The sequence below is a fragment of the Camelus bactrianus genome, chromosome 34 (genome assembly GCF_048773025.1).
Source record: "Camelus bactrianus isolate YW-2024 breed Bactrian camel chromosome 34, ASM4877302v1, whole genome shotgun sequence".
Taxonomy (NCBI): domain Eukaryota; kingdom Metazoa; phylum Chordata; class Mammalia; order Artiodactyla; family Camelidae; genus Camelus; species Camelus bactrianus.
The window spans coordinates 24,566,041-24,579,800 of record NC_133572.1 but is presented as its reverse complement, the minus strand read 5'-3'; the positions used below and the strand labels follow the sequence as shown (position 1 = coordinate 24,579,800).

General features: G+C 40.4%; 1 long non-coding RNA gene across 3 annotated transcripts in view; it reads left to right on the top strand.

Annotated features, from left to right (window-relative positions):
* Window positions 1–13,760, top strand: part of LOC141575939 (uncharacterized) — a 59,874-nt gene that overhangs the window by 21,959 nt on the left and 24,155 nt on the right. Inside the window, exons 1-3 of one of the 3 annotated variants that reach the window (XR_012504051.1) lie at window positions 4,014–4,332; window positions 5,252–5,311; window positions 5,842–6,062. This is a non-coding gene — a long non-coding RNA (uncharacterized LOC141575939). Of the gene's footprint in view, window positions 1–3,179; window positions 3,366–4,013; window positions 4,333–5,251; window positions 5,312–5,841; window positions 6,063–13,760 lie in introns of those variants that run through there. The other 2 variants (XR_012504049.1, XR_012504050.1) reach the window with 2 other exon arrangements.

Sequence of the window (13,760 nt, the reverse complement as noted above, 5' to 3'; positions counted from 1 at the left end):
GGGTTACAGAACAGTCGAGCACCGAAGGAAGCCCATTCACGTGAGGTCAACAGAGCATTTTATCACTTTCATTTTATTTTTAAATTTTCAGTGGAGAAATTATTTGTAGCAAACTGTTCCAGATAGTCGGCCGCCTGCTTTCCTCACCACCATTTCCTTGTTGGCTCTGGTGCTTGTTTTAAGAACCAGGTTTCTTCTCTGGTCATTTGTAGCAGCTGGGCTTGCTGAATCCTTGATCTGCATTTGAAGCAGAATGCTTCTTCCTGATGTGAAACTGATTTTCCTATTTCTGAATATTTCGTGTACACTCAGCAACTGTTTCAAGTGAAATGCTCTTGTCCAATTTTGGTTAACTCACATTTGCTGAACTCCTACTTTCATGCTGAGGGCAGTTTCTTCTTCCTCTAATAAAAGTTAGCAATTTGCATTTACTAGGGAAGGTACTGGCCCGAGTTGCTTTTTTTCTTACCAGTTTTAATACAATTCACCCATTTAAATATACAGTCGTTTTTACTCTATGCCCAGAATTGTGCATCCCATTTAATCTTAGAATATTTTCATTCCCCCAACAGGAAGCCCCGTATGCATAAGCAGTCATTCCCATCTTCCCCATCCTCCCCCAGCCCCAAGGAGCCACTCTTCTCTCTCTGTGGATTTGCCTGTGCTGGACATTTCATTTAAATCGAGTCACTTCATGTAGGTGGAACCGTCTATTGTGACTGACTTATTTCACACTGAGTAACGTTATCAAAGTTTGTCCACGTTGTGGCCTGGGTCAGTACTCTATGCTTTGCTATTGCAGACTAATATTCCACTGTATGGCTGGGCCCCACTGTTTACCCATTCATCAGGTGATAGGCAATTGGGTTGTTTCTGCTTTTTGGCTGTGATGAGTAGTGTCGCCATGAATATTCCTGTAGGAGTTTTTATGTGGACATTTGTTTTCAGTTCTCTTACGTTTGTGCCCAGACAGCAGAGTTGCTGGGTCATTCAGAAACCAAATGTTCAACTCTCTGAGGACCTGCCAGGCTGTTTTCCAAAGTGGCCACGTTGTGTTACGTCCTCACCAGCAAGGGCTGCACGCTCCGCTTCCTCTGTGTCCTTATTAGTGCTTGTTACTCTTTTTTTTATTATAACCTATTGTTGTGAGTGTGAAGCGGTTTCTCCTAGTGGGTTTGACTTGATTTCCCTTACAGCTAATCATATTGAACATCGTTTCATTGTGCTTATTGGCCATTTGTATATTTTCCTTGAAAAATACCATTTCAGATCCTTTATTCACCTTTTAATTGAGTTGCCTTTTTATTGTTGAGTTGTAGGAGGTACTTGTTTTTTTTATAGATACAAATTCCTTATCAGATAAATGATTTGAAAAAAATTTCTTCTGTGTGTTGTTTTTTCACTTTCTGGATGGTGCCCTTTGAAGCAAAGTTTTAAATTTTGATGAACTCCAATTTATCTCTGTTTTCTTTGTTCCTTGTGCTTTTGGGGTATTATTTAAAATCTGAGGTATTTTATTTAAAATTTTATATATAAAATAACTTAATTCGTAGGACCGTTCTAGGAGATGGGTGCGGTTGTTGTCCCCAGTGTATGGATAGAAGACTGAGATGCAGAAAATTTCTCTGAAATATCAGTTTCACAGCTACCCAGTGCTGTGGGAGTTCAGGCACTCATGTTCGTCCCAAACATCTGTGATCCTCACCACCATGCTCCACTACTGCCTGGAATCGTTATTGAAAACGTCTTTCCTTTTTTGATTCCTTGTTTGTTTTCTCATTGGGGACCTCATCTCCTCATTTTCCTTTCGGATATCAGTATAGATTTATTTTAGGTCTCATGTAGGCAGAAGCATTTCTATCAGTTAACTTCTTTATTACTCACTCTCCAGTGATGATTGTTGCTAGTTGACCTAATCAAGTCATGCTTAAGTCTTTCCTTCTGATGACACTAAAAACAGTCATGACTTACAGAATGCTAAAAGCAGAAAGTACTTGATTGATTTTATTTTGCTACCCAATCAAACCAATCAAATAAAAACCCGCTGTTGACACAGATTATAAGCCCTCCAGGTTAGGGTCACTGTCTTCCTTGTGTTTCATTTATTTGGTCACAGTGTCTGGATAGTGCCTTGCTGTTCAGCAGTTTTGTTAGGAAACGGTGCTCGTGAATCATTGTAAGGACAGAATTTTGACAACAGACTGTGTTGTTCATTTCACAAGGGAAAAGATAATATAGAAATACTGCTCAGATCTATTTGAAAATTAAGCTTGGAATTTTGAGAACAATTCAAGAAACCATACAAAGATTTTTCACTAATTTTAGATCTATCTTAAACACATTATGGTTACATAGCAGAGTAACTTATCAAGTAGATTTGTCAAGAGGAGTGTATTATTGATTTTTTGTTTTAGTTGAAATATTCTATGTGGGATAAAGTAATCAGTGCCTATAAATGAACAAATATGTTTGTATTTCTATGCAACATGGGAGCAGACTACATATGTTTCAATATAATATATATGACTGTGTGTTTTAATCTGTCTGTCAGTGTTTTTATAGTTTTTCAGCAATGTTGTAACATTAGAATTCTAAGAAATTCACTCCCGATACTACTGCAGTTTGTACTGTGTATCCTGTCTTATGTATGGGATTCCACTGTCCCCTAAGTGAGGAATTTCCTCTCCTATTGAGTTAGAAGCAGATTTAAAGGAACTGTGATTTCTAGGCCTTTGCTCTCCATGTGTTTGCACTTGGGTGTCAATCACAATTTTCCCTTTCTTGAGTTTTCATTGTTCAATTAGAATTATTGAAAATAACTATTAATATGTTTCACTAGTCTCCCTAGAAACTTGATGTTTTGTGCTTTTCAGTTTTCAATTTATGAAAATTATAAATGCACACTTGTTTTTAAGTAGTCCTTTTTCACTAGATAATTGTTTACCTCTTTATAGTTAAAATAATTTTTTTCCTAATGAATGAATCACTGTGCATGTTTTACAAGATATCTTACTTTTTATTTTTCTTATTCTAACAGGTATATTCATTGTACAGAATTTTGAAAATAAGGATAAACCCAGTAATAACTTAAAAATGGCCTCTAATCTCACCTGGAGATACAGTTGTAAGGTTTGAAATTGAGAATTACAAGTCCTCTCATGTTTTTCTTCTTTTTCAAGTACGTTTTGGTTACTGAGTCCCTCAAATTCCCATATGAATAGTAGCAGCAGCTAGTCAGTTACTGCAGAGGAGCCCGCTGGGATTGTGATCGAGACCACGTTGAGTATACAGATCGCTCTGCGGAGCTCTGCCATCCCAAGAGCGCTGTCATCTGATCCAGCAATGTGCGTGGTGTGTCTGTCCAGGTATTTAGGTCTTCTTTAATTTTTTTCAACCATGCGTAGAGTTTACATAGTATTATTTAACCTTATATTTTTGCCTTTATACTGAGTACAATTGTGCAAGGTACTAGGATCAGAATTGTATTATAGCCCCGCCACTTGCTGCCACCATGGACGCTGCACTCTTGCTTTGCCCTGTGTAAAATCTTGCACAAAATAGGACCTAAGTAACTCTCTCTTGAATGAATGATTATATGATTGCTGGATGATGCTGGAGAGTCCTTGTGATGATGTCTTTTTCCCAGACTTTCCCCTCTTCTTAACTATGCCTTTTCTCTTCCTTTCCTCCAACCTGGGTTTCAGCCTACCTGTGGCATTGATTTTCCCTGAGTGTGGACTCTTCCTTTCACTAGTTCACGATAATGTTTCATGCGGGCTATGAAAACTTGCTAGATGTCAAGAAATAGCAAATTCACTGCATGCTAGTATTTTTATTCTGTGGTATTATATTATCCATTGAAATTAAATCAGGCTGACCCCCTGAGCCCTCCCCTGAGCTCTTTTCTCCTTCCTACGGGTGATACTTCTCTGGTTGCTGTCTGTGCCCTTCCCCCAGACTTGGTTTTGGAGTTGAGTAAGTCACCATCAGTGGAGCTCTCTCTTTAAAAATGAAGAGAACATTTGCTCCTTCTTCCTGGTTGGGGACTGGATGAGATGTGGTAACAGATAAAGAATGGAGCCCCATCTCATTCTGACCCTCGCTCTTTCCGTTCCTTTCTCCAGGGGAAAAGAGTACAATTCAAAAATATAAAGATTGTGAGCTAATGAGATAGACAAGACAACCGAACATTTGTTAAATATCCTTTCATGCCGGAAACAAATGTATTATACACACAAAAAGCACACAAATCACGGTAGTACTGCGGTTACAAACGTGGGTCCGAGTTCGAGTCCTGCTCTGGAGTGACCAGTCCTGTGAGATGGAGAACTGGTAGTTCGGCTTAGCCTCTCCTGGACTTGTTTTCTGTCCTGCAGAGATGGGGCTCGCTAGGTGTCCCTCTCCTGTAGAGGTGCTGTGGGGTGTAAATGGCACGCGTGGGCAGCCCGAACACAGCTGCTCATTCCTCGTAAGGGCAGGATAGCATCGCTTTTGCGGTGACAACTTTATGACCGTCCCGTTTAGACTCTTAGTGCTCCGAAGGGATGCCTTGTGGTTTGGAGATGGGATTCTCACTTCTGTAAATACCCAAGGATTTTGTTGTTGGGCCGTGCTGATTTGAATCTATTCTTTAGAAAGTACATATTGTAGATATATTTTTCAAGCATGCATGCTTTTTTCTTTTATTATTTATAGTTCTACCCTCTCATCTCTTGGTGTGACTTTTCATGGAATCCAGGAAACAGTCCTAAGCCACCTGCCTCTTCACACTTCTCCGTGGTGGTTTTCTTCCCTGACTAGAAGAGGGTTCTGCATAGGAAATTTTCTTTGTTCCCCTTTTCTTGGAGTCACTCTGTCTCCCCAACTCTCACCTGTCCATCTGTCCATTTCTCTACCCACTGATTCTTCTGACATGTTCCAAAAAGCATTTCAGGCAGCTTACAGAAGAACAGATACCAAATAAACAGGTGAGGAAATGGGGCCAAGTTCAGACAGTGAGGCTAGGAGGTGAGCCTGTGTGGGAGATGCAGGCGTGAGACACACGCCTCAGCCCTGTGACTTATAAGATCGACAACAACAGTGTGCCTGAGGCTCCCAGCAGACACAGGGAAACAGGGTTTGTGGGAGATGCTCACTGGCTGTGAAATAAATAAGTGGCTTAGGAGATGCCCAGCCTTTCCAGCTACTAAGGCTTAGGAGAATATTTTGAGTTTCTTCCAAAATCAGAGTATTGCATCTTTTCTTTTTTCAGAGATCTATGTATAGTTTTTTACATTCTATACCTGGAAATTTCTCCAAAACTGCTTCCCACGTGAGTCCCATGGCTCGGGAATGGGGTGGTTCTGCTCATTGACGGGGGTTGGCCAGAAACAGAAAATGACAGCCTCAAAGGAACCTGGGATTTGTCAGTTATGTTTTGTCAGTGCTGTAGATTTCAGAAAACGCTTTCACCGTTTCTCTCCATCTGAGGTGGCAGCGTGCTCTCTTAGCAGCATCAGGAGCTCAGGACCGTGGGATGGTGGGGGCTGACTGCACTGCTATCAAGACAGCTGTGCCAGTCACTGCAGGCGTGGTGATTTTACATAGTGCATTTCATGTTCTTTAATAGGTTTCAACAGGTAGTTAATTAACTGAGTTAATTAACATTTAAAAAATATGATGCTTTGTTGAAAAGACAGTTATAGGCAGAATATAAGTTGTGAACACTTTAAAAACGGTTTCATTACTGAAATTTTAGTAGGGAAGATTTAGTTTATCTTATTTACACCTCTCTTCAAAAGTAACAAAGAAACAAGACAGAAAAAGCAGAGGATGATTTCTGTTCTTCCTCTCGGCTTGCAGGTGCCCTCACCTCCAGTGGCATCCATCCAGACACCAGCACTGACACTGGCCGTGCTCAGAACTGCCTCAGCCCTGAAGACACAACTGACAAATAGAAGGGGGCCACGCCCTGTGACAGCAGGTGCTCTCACTTTGTGGGTCCTTATGTAACTGCGCAGTGTTATTCAGGATCGCCCGTTCTACACTGTGTGACGCTGCTGCCGTGTCTCCTAGTTATTTCTGTAAGTACTCGTGTATTTTTTTCAATGTGTGGTACTAGACATCTAAAAATGCTTTTTTCAGATGAAAAATAATGTGTATTTAATATAAGAAGTCTTAAAAAACGGGACAAAGGGGTCTATCCTGGTCCCACTACTCAGAGAAAATAATTAACACTTTAACATCTATTTTCTGTTCTTTTCATCAGTGTGTATTACGTCTGTCATAAAAACGAGCGAGCACTCTGTGCCTGTTTACTTTGTGGAGACCTCCATTTTTCATTCGGCTTATTACACTTTTTTCTACAGTATTCTCTCTCCCCTGGCATGATTTTTAATGACCAGTATAGCATTCTGTCTTGTGGAGGCAACGTCCATTTTACTTCGGACTTAAATAACCTTTTAAATTCCAAGTATATTTAACTGAAATACTGAAAAGAGAACTGTGGTGGTACCGAAAGGCCCCTACATCCCTTCCCCTTTTTTTCCTGAGAGTAAAAACTGCTGACAATGTGGTGTATATATTTCATGACCTTTATGCCTGTCATATATATATACACATACATACATACATGTATATGAGAAATCTATGTATACGTGTGTGTATATATGCTTTATTGAAAAATAAGGCCATACTATATGTTTTGTGCAGCTCGGTTTATTCACTGAGGTGTATATCATAGACGTCCTCCCACTCCAGACTCACCCTGTCCTTTCAGATAGAGTAGAGGGGTCTCCTGATGTGCAGTAGATTTGGTCTCTTGTGTAAGGACACCTTTGGTGGGAGAGTACTGTGGACAAGGCCTTGGACCACGCCAAAACGCCTGCCCCTTAGTGCCCACAGTTCGCCTTCATTTACCGCATCATTGTCTTGATGGTGGATACTTAAGTTTTCTCCATTTTCCACTGTCAGAAAGGGTGTTTGACTGGCGTCCTTCTTGTACAAACATTCCTGTGATCTTGTATGAGTATTCCTTTAGTTAAGGTTTCTGGAAATTTAGTCCCTGGATGTGACAATTACATACATCACAGGCTCCTTTCAAGTGACTCTAGAAATTCCTTCTCCTGTGGGGAATGAAAAGATGTAGAATAACTTATGTAACCAATTCTCTATCGCTGGATATGATTTCACTTCAGCTTTTCTTCCCACCATTGTAAACAGTGCTTTGTAAATGCTCTGATGAGTACATCTTTTTGAACTGATTTTTTTTCTAAACGAAACTATTCCTAAAATGGAGTTCAGTCTGTGTGTACACACATTTTTCAGAGTTTACATATCCATTGACACGTCATCCTCCAAAAAGATCGCTCAGTTTGTTCTCTCAAAGATGGACACTACCTAGAATATTTTTTAAAAACATTTGCCAATATGATGAGCAAAATTGCTTTTTCATTGTTTTAGTTTGCACTTGATGACCAGTGAGGTATTGAGCATTTTTCACTCATTAGCCATCTGACTTTTAAAAGGTGAATGATCCCTTTTGTCTTTTGCACACATTTAAGTGAGGGAGCTTCTTGTTGCTTTGTGACAGCTCTTTGTATGTTATGAACATTAACCCCTTGTCTTCATTAACATGTATCACAGAGATTTTTCTTGTCATTTCTTGCCTTTCATTTTGTTCAGTAGGTTTATTTTTGTTGTGGCCGAAAATAATCTTAAGACAGTAAATGTCTTCTTTTTGGGTTTTATCCTTGATAGTATTCTTAGAAATATTTTCTTATAATGGTATATATCTCCTCTGTAGGATTTTTTAATCTCTATGATGGAGATGATAATACTACTTTTTATAGTGAGGAGAAGTTGAATTACTATAAGCAAAGATTTGTATTTGCTGTTATTAGTACTTTCTAATATTTACATCACTATCTGTAAATTTTCTTGTGGTTATTATGACTGGAATAGAATTTGTTTTTTCCAGGTTATTCTCTGATTGTCCCAAGACAATTATTGAATTCATACTTTGCTCTTTGATTTGAAATCCCAACTGTACAAAATATTTATGTACACTAGAGTCTCTTTTTGAGCTCATGGTTTATTTCTGTCAGTCTTACTTTCTTACTCCAGTGCTATATCTTACATATTGTAAAAATTTATTTAATATCTGACAGTGCGATTTTTTTTATTCTTTTTTCCATCCGCAATTTTCTTGTCTAGTATTATGAGTTTATTATTCCTGAAGAGTTCCAAAATATTTTGTTCAAGTTAAAAAAAAACAGATAAGAGCTGTCATGGGAATTTTTAGTAAGTTTTGAATTATTCTTAGGAGAACGTTCATCTTTACAAAACTGCTTTCCTCCATACAATATGTTGATGTCTCTGCATTCACACTTCTTACTTTACCCCTCAGTACAGTCCTGTGTTTCTCCATGTACAACATGGGCATTGTTTTTGAGTTTATTCCAGATTATTGTTGAAGTTTTTGTTAATTTTGTAAGTGAGAATTTTTTGCTATTATATTTTTTAACTGTTAAAACTGACACCTAGGAAGGCAGAATCAATTTGTAAATACTCACTTTGTAACTTGTCATTTAAAATTGTAAGTATTAAGTACTTGTTACAGAATAGTTTCTTTTCTGTTTTTAAAAATTTGTTTCCAAGATTCTCAAAATGGTCATAGCTAAGTAGTATAGGTGGGGAGACAGATGGAGAGAGGTAGTGTGGCTCATGTACAAACTGTGAGCACTTTCATGGCTGCCTTTATGCTGGAAAAACCGCTGAAGAGCCCAGGTAAGAACAGGGGTGGCTTTGTACGCACTTGAAAGCCAGCTTTCCTGCCTGTATGGAGAAGCCTGGTGAGTGAGGCAGATATATGATCAAGGTCGAATGGAGGTTATTGGCTGCACAGAGCACTGTGTCTGTGAGAACAGGATACCATCGCCATGGGAAATGCTTGGTGCCAGGAACAATGCAGGGAGCTGGGAAGCCTGTCTGTTAAGGATTTTCCAGCCCTGGGAGTGGGAAGATCAGACTCTCCATTCAGATCTGAGTTTGAATTCATCCTCTTTAGTTTACTGGTCCTCTGACTTTTCTCAAGTTATACATCCTCTTTGAACTCCTGTTTTCTTGTCTCTCAAAACAGGAGAATTACGGCCTGCTGCTAGAGTGTTTGATCAGGGTAAATAATTTGTGTCTATAAGATGCCATGTACAGTCACAATCTCAGTGAGAAATGGGCTGTCGCCTCTTCTTCTGCAACTCAGTGCTTGATGAGACATGGGGAAAACCAGTCCCTAATTTGTGTGTGATGCAAGTAGGAACAAAATTAAAGTCTTCCCTTTCCCTAGTAGTATTCTTACTCCTTTGCTTCATTTACTTCTTTCCTCCTTTCCTTTCCCCTTTCCCCTCCTCCATCAAAAGATCCTGGGACTCTCTCAGAACACTAGATTCAAGTTACTTTAAAGGTTGGCTCATCCTCATGAAATGACAGTAACATAAAAAAAATCTGTACACATCCCAGAATGCATTGTATTTGATTTACACACACACACGCGTGCACAAAAACACACACACAATCAGGCTACCTCCCACTTGCAGAGGGTGAAGGAACACTTTTTCTGAGTTTTCATTCACTGAGCGTGAGAACAAAGTCTCTTATGCAGACTTTCACCAGCCTTCGTGCATGGTGTTTTTAATTGGATTTCTGCTTTTTGGCCATAGATATAGTATCCTAATAGAAGAGAGAAAGTGAAGACATAGACATTCTGCTGAGATATTGGTGTCATCATATTTGAGTTGGAAAGGGCTTAAGACAGCATAGAGTCATAACTTTTTATGGGTGAGAATCCATGATGGTGTAACTTGGACAAGAACCTGGGTCTTCTGCCATCTTGTCCATGTGGGTGAAAAGGCAACTGGGTGGGGGATGGCAGGGATCTTTCTTGCTTGAGTTCCATGGTCTTGCTAGTTTTCATTGCTCAGCTGCCTTTAGTTTATGTCCATGAGGCCTCTCATGGGAAGGTCACTCTGTCCTGATAGATTGTTTCTTATCAGCAAAAAGCTCTGGACCCACTCATATTTCCCAGAGTTTTCTGCTGACCTGCTGACACTTTATATAAATGAGACCAAGAAACTACTGAATATAAAATCCTTATTGTTATCGTTTACCCTCGAGGTCCATAGGAATGGGGTGCTGTCTCAGGCTGTCTAATGCTAGATCTGAACAAAGATAGGGTGATAGGCTGTGCTGCTGGACCTCCACAGTCGAAGGGGATGTCCACCTTAGTTTTTAGAATCAGGCAGATGAGTTCAAATATTGCCTTTACCAGTAATTATCTTTGTGACTTGGGGGAGAAACTGTACTTTTTTGTGTCCAATTTTCTTTGTTTGTAAATAAGTTCAGTATTTATTTTAAGGTTTCAGTTTTAGAATTGAATGAGCTAATTCCCTCATTTATACCTAAAATAGTGATCACGTGGTTCTATGCTGGTGCTTTGGAGGTTGATTACTATGGGACTCGGCAGTGAGAATGGGGGTGGTGGACCCCTGGATAATAGAGCTTATATTCCAGGATATGCTTGTAAAAGACTGGATGTGCAGTGGATTTTTAGTAAATATCCACTCCTTTCCTACTCTGCTTTGATTGTTTATATATCTTTATACTAATATATGAACAATTTTTATTGCAATTTAAATATCTTTGTAGTATTTACAATATGTAGCTATAAAAAATACGTGAAATAAAATGATTTGACTTTTATTTTCTTTTCAATAAGCAAAACAAAATAAAATAGAAAACAACAAAGTTTTGAAGGAGTAGAAATAATTTTATTTCCATGGAATCAATTCCGAATAATAGGTTTTTTGGTCGTGTTCTTAAACAGCATATAAAATTGATTGGTTGTGACATACTGGAAATGAGGAAACAGTGGAGACATACTACCTCTAATGCAGTCATTTATTTACCAAGTCCAAACTCGTTCTGCTTGCTGCATGACAGGCCAATAAATCAGGAGATGAGCTTTTGGAGTAAGGAGTAATGACTTTATTTGAAAAGCTGGCAGACTCAGAAGATGGCATACTGATATCCAGGAGAACTCTCTTCCCCAAGTCAGAATTCAGTCTCCTTTTATACTAAAAAGTGGTGGGGGTGTGGTTGGTTGTTGCAAACTTCTTGCTGTACGAATTGATTTCCTTGGAATCCTTTGTTCTTGCAGGTGTCCATGTGGGTCAAATCATGGCGCCCCTGTAAAACCTCAAAAAAAAACAAAGTTTATTTTTATTTTGCAACTTGCCATCTCTACATAAGTGTAGAAGAGCTAACATCCTTAAAGATCAGAGCCCGCAGAATAGGCCCTCCTGGATATTTCAGGCTAAAGGCAACTTTCTTTTACAAAAGGTGCAGAGATAACAAGTCTTAGCCTAGAAAACAGGGTACAGGTTTAAAGCCAAATGAACACATCTAACATGGAGTCAAATTTGTTCTTTTCTATTACAATTTCTTTTTCCACCTCATAGATAATTTTAGTAAGAAACATGAGCAATTTTTTTACTTTTGCTTCTTAATAACGGATAAGTGGCCCAACTACAGTTTTGTGAACAGGGATGCTGTGCGGGCATAGGGGTCACAGCAAACTCTTGTTGGGGGTGGTCGACCCTGCAACATGTCTGATGCCTTGTGAGTGTTGGTGAGGGTCCCCCTAACCAGGGGCTCTCTTCAGGAACCACCATGTGGGTATTGAACCCTGGAGACTTCTTTTTCAGCTGTAGGAAATTTTTTTAGATGCTGTGATGAAAAAATCACTACAGCTGGGGATAATCAGGGAATAAAGGAAGGGGAAAAGGGCTTGGAGTAGTGTAGAAGAGGACAGAAGATCAGGGAGCCTGGGGGCTTGGGGGCAGGGCCACGGGAGAGAGAGTAGCAGAGGTGGGGAGGGGCCTGGCTCCAGAACCAGCTCCTGCACCTTTCCCTGCACCCAAGCCTCACAGCTTTTAATTGGGCCCAAGACTCTTTCCTGTCTGGATGTCACCCTGGGCAGAACGTTGAGAATCGAAGGTAAGGGGTGGGCAGCACTCACCTAGGGGGTCACTGAGGACTTTGGTCAAGTCCACAGTGCCTTTTCTAGTCATGTGTCTTCACTTGTTCTTTATCTCAGGATCTGAGAAGCAGGAGCAGGGAAATCAGGGAGAGATCCAGGAAGACATTTGACTCTGTTAAGAGACGACAGTCACAGCGACACGGGGAGCGAGGACACTTGCAGCAAAGTAAAATGACTTCACAAATATTGCATCAGAGCTGCAGGTGTGAGAGAGCCTAAGCCTGTCTCAGAGTGCAGGGGACCAGAGGAAAGGAATGGTAAAATTAACACTGACAATTGAAATTTTGTTAAATAGCCTGCTAATATTAATTGTATCAAATGAATGTATGCAGGTGTATTTCTATGATCATTTATAGGTACACACAACCCCACCAGCCCCTCTTTCTCCCATCGGGGATGGGTTTTCTCAAGCACAGTGCCCCTCCTGGTTGAGTGGGCCACGCTGCGGGTCCTCGCCTGGGGCCAGGCTGCTGCAGGGCACTGAGTCCCCGAGGCACGGCCTGGGAGACATGACAGGAACATCTCTGCTCATAACTGAGAGCCTCCGTTTCCCCCTGCAGTGTAAGAATGCCGGTGACTCAGTTAGAAGCATGCATCCAACCCGTCCTTCCGTGTCATCACCATCTAGAATCGGTGCCTGAATCTTCTGAATTTCTCCAGAATGTGGTTTAAAATCACCTTCGACAATTGAGTGTGTGTCCTCTTACAAGTGGAGGAATTGCTGCCATTTCCCTGGAACTTACTCACCACTAGTCCATCTGATTTTTCTGTGCTAGGATTCAGTATGGCCTGCTAAAAATTCTGCAGTCAGATCTTGAAACACTGATGAAGAGGATTATTTATTTTATTTCTTTATATGATAGTGTTTTACTTTCAAAATTCAGAGTTTTCGGTTCTTTCAAAAATTTTTTTGGGGGTTGGAGAATCAACGTTTCTCTTACCATCTTTGTGACTTGTTGCTATATGCCTCTCACCTGTCTTCTGTCACTTGTGAGGCAGTTCCATTTGTGACCCTGTCCGGTTTGTTCATGTTATAAAATATAAAGTCTGTAAAAGTACAGTCCCTTTTACTCCGAAGACATTCCACAAGTACTACTTAAATCTGGGTGTGGTTTTTAGAAGACAGAATCATTAGAACATGTACTTGCAGGTTGCTAGTGCAAAATCCCCAAATCAATACTCTAGCTCAACATCTAAAATCTTTCTAATCTACCTTGGATTTGTATGGATAAGTGAAGCAGTTTGCTAAGAAATCAAGACCAGGTTTAGAATACAGGCTGGTGTAGCTCAGCAGGTCCTCCCATGCTGATGCTCTGCCAGAGGGTGGGGCCAAGGGGAGAGGGCGTGTCCTGCCCTTCCTGAGCTGACAGTTTGACGGCAAAGACCTTCACCAGGTGAAGAACTGGGAGTTTCTTCTAAGAAGAGTGGGTTTGAAAAGAGTCCTACAAGCGCGGGAGTGACACAATCCCATTTGTCTCAAGTAGGGGAGAGCGGCTTTAGGGCCACTTGGGAGACTCGTGAGTCCAGGAGTGCAGTGTTGGTGGCTTCCACTTGAGCGGTGAGACGGTTAGTGTGTTAAAGCGAACAGATTGAAGACATGTTTCGATGGTAAATAAGAAAGGATGAATGCTGTCTGTGAAGTTAGAATGGAGTAAGGCCCAGGTTTCTGGGTGGATTAATGAGGTAA